General features: G+C 39.7%; 1 protein-coding gene across 1 annotated transcript in view; it reads right to left on the minus strand.

The window, feature by feature from the left end:
* LOC137316676 (zinc finger protein 850-like) overlaps positions 1–10,359 on the minus strand; it is a gene marked incomplete at its 5' end in the record, with an annotated part of 305,128 nt that overhangs the window by 127,705 nt on the left and 167,064 nt on the right. The gene's annotated exons all lie outside the window — the stretch shown is intronic.

A 10,359-nucleotide genomic window follows, 5' to 3' on the forward strand; every position in this document is an offset into this window, starting at 1 on the left:
AGAGACTGACAGATACAGAATGAATCCCACACCCACACACAATACCAGAGACTGACAGATACAGAAGGAATCCCTCATCCACACACAATACCAGAGACTGACAGATACAGAATGATTCCCACACTCACATAGAGTACCAGGAACAGAATGAATTTCACTCACATACAGTAGCAGAAACTGACAGATACAGAATGAATATCACAGTCACATTACTGCAGACTGAGTTACACTTTACAGACCAGTCCAAAGATTTCCTGGTGCCAGATTGAAAGATACAGTATAAATTCCATTAGTGCAGACTGAGCGACATATTAGATATATTGGTAAATACTCAGTATTATACTGAAATAAATAGTATCAATACCATTGGTACAGACTGAGCTACACATTATATACCAGTCCAAAAACCTCATAAATGAGCAGACAGGAAGATACAGTTTCTATTCTATTAGTACCACCTGAGCTGTACAATACATACAAGACTGAAAATCCCATACAACATTAGACTGAAAGATACAGTATCGATTTCATTAGTGCAGACTGAGCCACACATTATATAGCAGTCCAACAATCTCATATCCTATCAGACTCAAAGATACAACATCAATTCCATGAGCACAGACTGAGCTACATGTTACTCACCAGTCCTAAAATCTTAGAGAATCAGATTGAAAGATTCAGTATCACTTCCATTATTGAAGACTGAGCTACACATCACATTCCAGTCCAAAAATCTCATACAGTATCAGACTGATAGATAGAGTATCAATTCCTTTAGTTCAGGATGAGCTACATATTGCTTACCAGTCCAAAAATCTCACACAGTGTTCGACTCCGATACAGAATTAGTCCCATTATTGCAGACTGAACTACACATTACATACCAGTCCAGTAATTTCACCATGAACAGATTGAAAGGTACATTGTCATTCACAATAGAGTTTAGAGATTAATATGTAATACTACTCCAAAACTCACACACATTCTTTGATTAAAGAAAATCAAAAGAAATCCATATTTACAAATTAAATAATCAACAGAGAACTATATATAATTTAAAGTATTAAAGATACAGTTTCAAATAAGATACTGTAAACTGAAATAAGAATACAGAATGAATTCAGACTTGCACATTGTCTCAGAGACTGAATTACAGAATGAATCCCACACTGAGATAAAGTTGCAGAGAATGGCAGATACAGAATGAATCCCACATTCACATACAGCACCAGAGACTGACAGATACAGAATGAATCCATCACTTATATATAGTACCCCTGAGACTCACAGATGCAGAATATACACCAAGCTCACAGTCAGTACCAGAGACTGACAGATATAGAATGAATCCTACACTCACATAGAGTACCACGAACAGAATGAATCTCACTCACGCACAGTATCAGGGACTGACAGATATAGAATGAATCCTACACTCACACACCATACCAGGAACAGAATGAATCTCACTCATGCACAGTACCAGGGGCTGACAGATAAAGAATGAATCTCACACTCACAAACAGTACCAGAGACTGACAGATACAGAATGAATCTCACACTCACATACAGTACCAGAGACTGACAGATACAGAATGAAGCTCACACTCACATACAGTACCAGAGACTGACAGATACCGAATGAATCTCACACTCACAAACAGTACCAGAGACTGACAGATGCAGAATGAATCTCACAATGACATTACTGCAGACTGAGTTGCGCATTACATACCAGTCCAAAAATCTCATCGTGTCAGATTGAAAGATACAGTGTCAATTCCATTGGTGCAGACTGAGCTGCATATTCGATATGTTGGTAATACTCATGTTATACTGAAATAAACATTATCAATACCATTGGTACAGACTGAGCTACACATGACATTCGAGTCCACAAACCCCATAAATGATCAGACTGGAAGGTATAGTTTAAATTCTATTCACACCACCTGAGCTAAAATTAAATAACAGCCCAACAATCTCATACAATATTAGACTGAAAGATACAGTATCGATTCCGTGAGTGCAGACAGGGCCACAGATTATATAGCAGTCCAACAATGTCACAACATATCAGACTCAAAGATACAATTTCAATTCCATTAGCCTAGACTGAGCTATATGTTACTCACCAGTCCAAAAGTCTCTCACAGTGTTAGACTCCGACACAGAATTAATCACATTATTGCAGACTGAACTACACATTACATACTAGTCCAATAATTTCAACGTGAACAGATTGAAAGGTACATTATCATTCACAATAGATTTCAGAGATTAAGAGGTAATACCACTCCAAAACTCACACACATTGTTTGATTAAAGAAAATCGAAAAGTGCATCCATATTATCAAATCAAATACTCGACAAAGAACTGTATATAATTTGGAGTGTTAAAGATACATTTTCAAGTACGATACTCTGAACTGAAATAAGAATATGGAATTAATTCAAACTTGCACATTGTCTCAGAGACTGAATTACATAATGAATCCCACACTGAGATAAAGCAGCAGAGAATGGCAGATACAGAATGAATCCCACTCACACTGACAGGTACATAGTTAATTCCACACTCACACACAGCACCAGAGACTGGCAGTGATGGAATTAACCTCACACTGACATAAAGCACCAGAGACTGTCAGATACAGAATAAACTCCACTCTCATATACAGTACCAGAGATAGACAGATACAGAATAAACCCCACTCTCATATACAGTACCAGAGATAGACAGATACAGAATAAACCCCACTCTCATATACAGTACCAGAGACAGACAGACAGGTACAGAATAAACACCACTCTCAAAAACGGTACCAGAGACAGACAGATACAGAATAAACCTCACTCTCATATACAGTACCAGAGACTGACAGATACAGAATAAACCCCACTCTCATATACAGTACCAGAGACTGTCAGATACAGAATAAACCCCACTCTCATATACAGTACCAGAGACTGTCAGATACAGAATAAACCCCACTCTCATATACAGTACCAGAGACTGTCCGATACAGAATAAACCCCACTCTCATATACAGTACCAGAGACTGTCAGATACAGAATAAACCCCACTCTCATATACAGTACCAGAGACTGTCAGATACAGAATAAACCCCACTCTCATATACAGTACCAAAAACTGACCTCTACTGGACGTAAGCGAGAACTGTAAAAAAGCGGAACAAATTCACATTATCTGTCATGGTTACAGAAACAGGACAATGTGCAATGTGAGGAAAGTTTCTGTCTGTAAATTTTACTCTCGTATTTTTGCACATTTTGACGGTGAAACATGAAGACAATTGATTCATAATAATGTCTTTCTTTCACTCATTCGATAGTTGTGAATTTGCCCCATTATATTTCACTGTACATTGCGCAGTGTTTCTCTCTGATTTCTCAGGATGATTTACATTGCTCCTCTACCCAATTTAGACTCGTATTTTCCAAGCAGTATGTGGCCTCCTTATTCCCCGTAGCGAAATGCAGCATCTCACACCTTTCTATATTGAAATTCAATGGCCATTTACACGGCCGTTCTGCAAGTTTATTTTGTCCCAGTCTTCCTCAGTATTGACAATACCCCCGAAATCAATTACAAGAATTTAACACAGCATTACAAGTAGTGTTTGGTCAAACAAAATGTACTTGGAGCTCGTCTCCATTCCCAGTTTTTCTAAACCCCACCCGTGCAATATAATGTGAAGAATGAGTTTATCTTCTGTCCCTCTCTCATCTGTAAACTTCAATGACCCGGGGTTTGGGGACATCTACTGGCCGGAAGCAGAACTGCAACAGTTCGGAACAAATTGCTGAAACCGGACAATGTGCAGTGTGAGCGTGTTTGTGATTGGTGGCAGGTATTAAATCTGATTTTTTTACACCTGTCCATTAAACTTTACTGTTTGTTACTGAACAGTAAACAGAGCCGGACAGAAAGGATGTGGGGAGTTATACAAAGAGCACCTATTGCAGGCATCAGGTGAGAAGTTTGAAGGACTCATTTTAAACAGCGGCTGTTTTGTTTCGGTTGAACTGTTCATTCCAAGGGAGAGGGAATTAGAAATCTGATGTGTGCAACGGTCCCGTCCCCATCGGTAGTCCCATTCATGGATCAGTGCAGGGGTTCGGTTGTGTCTGGATGTCACTAAATTGTTGTAAAACAGCCCAACACACTTGGTGTGCAGAAGCTGAGTGCTGCAGTACTGCAGTGGAGTCAGACACTGACACTGTTTGTATCGCTGGTTTTCATTTGTGGTTATTACAATGATTATTAACAGAGATTCAATTGATCAGTTTTCTATTTTCTACTTCACCTGTTCTTGAATTACAAGACATACTTTTTCTTCCTACAGTTAAATCCTTGAAGGACCCAGAATCAGTGTGAAGTTTACTCCACCCGGGGCACAAAGAGCAGTCAGTGCAGCCAGCTCCTTCTCACACACAGTAGGTACCTTATCACTCACAGAGCACAGAGACACAGACAAGTCATCAGTCCCACAGTCTCAGACAGCAGAAATAGTCAGTCGCGCACTGATCCCAATCCAACAGTCAAAGAGAGCAGGAGAGAAAGACATAATTCCCATTTCACAATGACTCAGTATCGCTGACCGGCAGATAAATATTTCCCAGTCCAAAATCACACCCAGTATCAGATTGAAAGGCACGGTGTTAATCTCACATTCGTTCAGCCTTAGCTGCAAATTAAATACCAGGTAGAACTGACACATGGTACTGATCGATAGATACAGAATGAATCACAATAGTGTACTCCAAGATTCAAATTAAATACCAGCCCACAACTCACACACATTATGAGTTTAAAGATGCCATATTCATGACAATAGTGTACACTGAGATATAAATTAGATACCAGTTCAGATGTTACCCATATTTGACTCACATATGTCCAAAAACCTCATAGTGTCAGAATGAAATGTACAGTTTCAATTCCTTTACTGCAGACTGAGGTACACATTAGATACCAGTCGAAAATTCTCATACAGTATCAGATTGAAAGACACTGTATCAATCCCATTATTGCAGACTGAGCTACACATCACATACCAGTCCAAAAATCTCAGTGTCAGGTTGAAAGATACAGTATCAATCCCATTAGTGCAGATTGAGCTACACATTATATACCAGTCCAAAATTCGAATAAGGTATCGTACTGGAAGATACAATATCAATTCCTTTACTGCAGACAGAGGTTCACATTAGATACCTGTCCAAAAATCACATACAGTATCATAGTGAAATATATAGTATCGATTTGATTAGTACAGACTGTCCGACACGTTACATACCAGTACAAAAATCTCACACAGTGTCAGACTGGAAGATACAGTATCAATTCCATTAGTGCAGACTGAACTATACCTTACAAACCAGTCTAAATATATTGCGCAGTGTCAGACTGAAAGGTACAGTATGAATTCCATTAGTGCAGACTGAGCTACACATTATATACCGTCCAAAATTCACATACTTCATCATACTGAAACAGACAGTGTGAATCCCATTTGTGTAGACTCAGCTACACATCAGAAACCAGTCCAAAAATCTCTCGCAGTGTCTGACTGAAAGTTAGAGTGTCAATTCCATTAGTACAGTCTGAACCACACATTTCATACCAGTCGAAAAATCTCATAGTGTCAGACTGAAAGATACAATATCAATTCCATTAGCCCAGACTGAGCAACACAATAAATACCAGTCCAATAATTTCACAGTAAAGGATTGAAATGTACATTATCTTCACAGAGATTAAAATGTAATCCGACAACAAAACTCACACACGTTGTTTGATTAAAATAAAATCCGAAACTGTATCCATATTTACAAATTAATGCTAGATGAAAGATTTGCATACATTAATGACTTAAAGATACAGTTTGAAACACCATACTGTAACCTGAAATAAGAATACAGAACGAATCCAGACTTGCACTTTGCCCAGAGACTGAGTTACAGAATGAATCCAAACTGAGATAAAATACCAGAGACTGACAGTCAAAGAATGAATCCCACACTCACAGATAGCACCAGAGATTGACAGATACAGAATGAATCCCACACTCACACACATTCCCAGAGATTGACAGTCACAGAATGAATCCCACACTCACATACAGTACCAGAGACTGAGAGATACAGAATGAATCCCACACTCACAGACTGTACTGGAGACTGACGGATACAGAATGAATATCACACTCACATACAGTACCAGAGATTGACAGATACAGAATGAATCCCACACTCACAGACTGTACTGGAGACTGACGGATACAGAATGAATATCACACTCACATACAGTAACAGAGACTGACAGACAGAGAATTAATCCCACACTCACATGTAGTCTGACATCTACTGGCCATAAGTGAGAACTGTAACAGAGTGGAACAAATTCACATTATCTTTCGTCGTTCCAGATTCAGGACAATGTGTAATGTGAGGAAATAGTTTCTCTCTGTAACTTCTAATCTCGTACTTTTTCATATTTTGTCCGTGAAAAATTAGACAATTGATTCATAATAAAGTTTTTGTTTTGCTCATTCGAAAGTTGCCCCATTATGTTTCACTCCACATTGCACAAGATTTCTGTCTGATTTCTCAGGACTCGATTTATATTAATTCAAATAAACCGAACTGAAACACAAATAAAAACTGAGCGCAAATCTGCAAGTTTCAACGGCGACCGTCAAAAGTGAAAGGGATAAAATATAGAAAAAATTAAAACCGAAAATGCTGGAAAGACTCAGCAGGTCCGGCAGCATCTGTGGAGAAGGGAAGCTCGGGTTAACGGTTCAGGAATATGACCCTTCTTTCGATCAGAAAGGTTAATCCGACATAATTGAAATAAGGAACGGGAATCAGCAGAGGGAAAGTCTTCAGAAAATCAATTAATTTCACTGAATCCGGGCAATTGTGTTCCGTATCCACTGTACAGATCAGGGCACATAATAATACAAAGGATCAGAGTTAAATTCAACGTTATGGGAGAAATAAATGAATTTTAAAAGTATTTTTATGTAAATTTGACCCGTTTGTGTTTTGGAAACACTATCGCTCTGAACATCATCAAATTCGGTTCCAGTCTTGGTGTTTCTGAATTCAGCGAACTGGGATTCAAACCTGTTGGAATTAACTGCTTGGAAGGCAGCGATACTCACCATTATAGCACCTTAGTTCTCTCGGAGGGAGAAATAGAGTGTTTCTCTGGAGTTTCGGACTGAATTGCTCCCTTTTGGTTTCTGGCACTTTAATCATAGACAATAAATAGTTCCCAAACATCAGCCCCTGAACAGACACAACAAGCTGATGGAATTTCTCATTCTTTGATATTAAATAAGGTGATGGCAAAAGCGAATGGGAAGAGGTTAGGAAGAAGTCACAAAAACAATTAGGGAAGCAAACAGGAACTACGAAATCAAATTATCAAGGAATACAAAAAGAAATAGTAAATTATTCCACAGGCACAAAAATAACAAAAGGAAAATCAGAATATCTGAGGGCCACGAAGGGATGCACAAGATAAACTAACAGATAACGTCAGCGAAATGCCAGAAATATTGAATTATTACTTTGCCTCAGGGAGATTAACAGGGTGAACATGATATTAGAGGAAGAGGTCAATAAAGATATCAAGACATTTAAGTTAGAAAGGGTGGGTAAACTCCTGGTCCAGATGGATTGCATCCGTGCATATTAAATGAAGCAAGGGAAGAGATAGCAGAGGCACTGTTACATATATAGAAAAAATCATCACAAAAAGGAATAGTGCCAGAGGACTGGATGACAGTTAATGTGATTCTTATATTTTAAAACAGGAGATAGAACAAGTCCAGGGAGCTATAGACCAGTTAACTAAAGGCCGGTGGTCGGAATGATCATGGAATCTTTTACTCAATGCTGCAATAGAAAAATTGTAAACAATTTTACAACACCAAGTTATAGTCCAGCAATTTTATTTTAAATTCACAAGCTTTCGGAGGCTTCCTCCTTCGTCAGGTGAACGATGTGAAAATGACGAAGGAGGAAGCCTCCGAAAGCTTGTGAATTTAAAATAAAATTGCTGGACTATAACTTGGTGTTGTAAAATTGTTTACAATTGTCAACCCCAGTCCATCACCGGCATCTCCACATCATGACTGCAATAGAAAAACATCGAGAAACCGAAAATATAATAAAGAATAGTCAGCACGGATTTCAGAAAGGGAAGGTTTAACAATTTGACAGAAGGTTTGAAAGTTTAAATTATAGTTCAACATAACTTATCTGCTTTTCAATTCTACTCCTCCAGAAACAAACCTCTGTGTTTGCTTTTTATGGACTTATCAACCTGTGTTGCTACTTTTAAAGATTTGTCAATCTGTACCCCTAAATCCCTTTACACTTCGACTCCATTTGGACTCTTATTTTCCAAGCAGTATGTGGCCTCCTTATTCCCCCGAGCAAAATGCACCACCTCACACCTTTCTATATGGAAATTCAAAGGCCATTTGCACCGCCTTTCAGCAAGCTTATTAAAGTCAGTATAGATAATACCCCCTAAATTCATTACAAGCATTTAATACAGCATTACAACTAATGTTTTATCAATAAAATGTTCTCCATTCCCAGTTTTTGAAAATCCCACCCGTGCAATATAATGTGAAGAATGAGTTTATCTTCTGTCCCTCTCTCATCTGCAAACTTCAATGACCCGGGGTTTGGGGACATCTACTGGCCGGAAGCAGAACTGCAACAGTTCGGAACAAATTGCTGAAACCGGACAATGTGCAGAGTGAGCGTGTTTGTGATTGGTGGCAGGTATTAAATCTGATTGGTTTCTTCAGTTATCCAATCAGATCGATGAAGGAAAAATATTGTGACATCAGTCCCAATCACAATCATTGCCTTCCCCCATCCCTCATTACCATAGGGCTGTGGGGCTGCCTATTTAATCCGAGCTCGGAGCGGATTTGGGTCATTTCTGGGTCTGAAATTGAGTTTGAAAATGCCTGAGGACAAGAAAGCAGCTCCCAAGAAGGGCGCCAAGAAAACCTTGAGTAAAGCACCAGCCAAGGGCGGCAAGAAGCGGAGAAAGTCGAGGAAGGAGAGTTACTCCATCTACGTCTACAAAGTGATGAAGCAGGTTCACCCCGACACCGGCATCTCCTCCAAGGCCATGAGCATCATGAACTCCTTTGTGAACGATATTTTCGAGCGCATCGCGGGTGAGGCTTCCCGCCTGGCCCATTATAATAAACGGCACACCATCAGCTCCCGGGAGATCCAGACCGCCGTGCGCCTGCTGCTGCCCGGGGAACTGGCCAAGCACGCCGTGTCGGAAGGGACAAAGGCGGTGACCAAGTACACCAGCTCCAAGTAAAACTCCACAATGTACTGAAAAAAAATAAACACAAAGGCTCTTTTAAGAGCCACCCACAGTCTCTCTGAAGACGCTGTACCGACACCTCTGTATGGAATCATTTTACTGTAGATAGTTTGATACTAACTGTCTCTCTATAACTCTTGTGTTTTTGTAGTTTCTCTTGAAATCTGGAAGATTCTCATCATCACTGCCCGGTTTAATCTGTGTGTCGCTTTTTTATTTAGTCCCAATAACCAAAAACGTGTCCCTGATCCTCTCATTCCCGTTCATTTTCCACCCCTTCCCCCGTGTCTGCCCCATCAGAGCCGTTTTGAGGCGGTGGATGAGACTTCAGTCATTTCTGTCTCCTTTTCACGTTTGTTTGTTCATTATTCGGGAATATCACTTTCAGAACCGCAATCCTTTGTAAAACAGCAACCCTGAAAGGGACTTCACACCGAGTACAGAATAGTCTAAAGGATCTGTCACTGTTCGACTTCTTACACCAGGAGTCTCGGCTCCGGTTTCGATCGCGCTGCAGCTCCTGTGAACAGGGATCAATCCACAATCTGTGGTTTGTTACTTTTACAAAGATTGAGCTGGAATCTGTCCCGTTACAAAATGGGACTTTATTCCCGCCCGATTGAAAGCGAACGGTGAAATGAAGCCGGATTTTAACCGGATTGTAAAATACTCTGGAAGTTGTGACGGGAAATGTGGAATAACAGAGTAAAAGGAGAGAGATTTTTAAATCTTTGTCTTTACGCGACATTATTTACTAAATCCGCTTCTTGTGTTACAAATATATTGGCGGGCTTTTCAAATTTCAAAAAAGCGGTTCAGTTCGGTATTTTCCGCCTTTTCTCATTGCCGGCTGTTGATTGGTGAATAAAACAGCTCTCTGATTGGGCTGTTCGGTGAACCAATGAGTTTGAGAACAGATGGACCAATCACAATTGCCCCCACTGCACTCCTCCAGA

This window comes from Heptranchias perlo, unplaced genomic scaffold (genome assembly GCF_035084215.1).
Source record: "Heptranchias perlo isolate sHepPer1 unplaced genomic scaffold, sHepPer1.hap1 HAP1_SCAFFOLD_60, whole genome shotgun sequence".
Lineage (NCBI taxonomy): Eukaryota > Metazoa > Chordata > Chondrichthyes > Hexanchiformes > Hexanchidae > Heptranchias > Heptranchias perlo.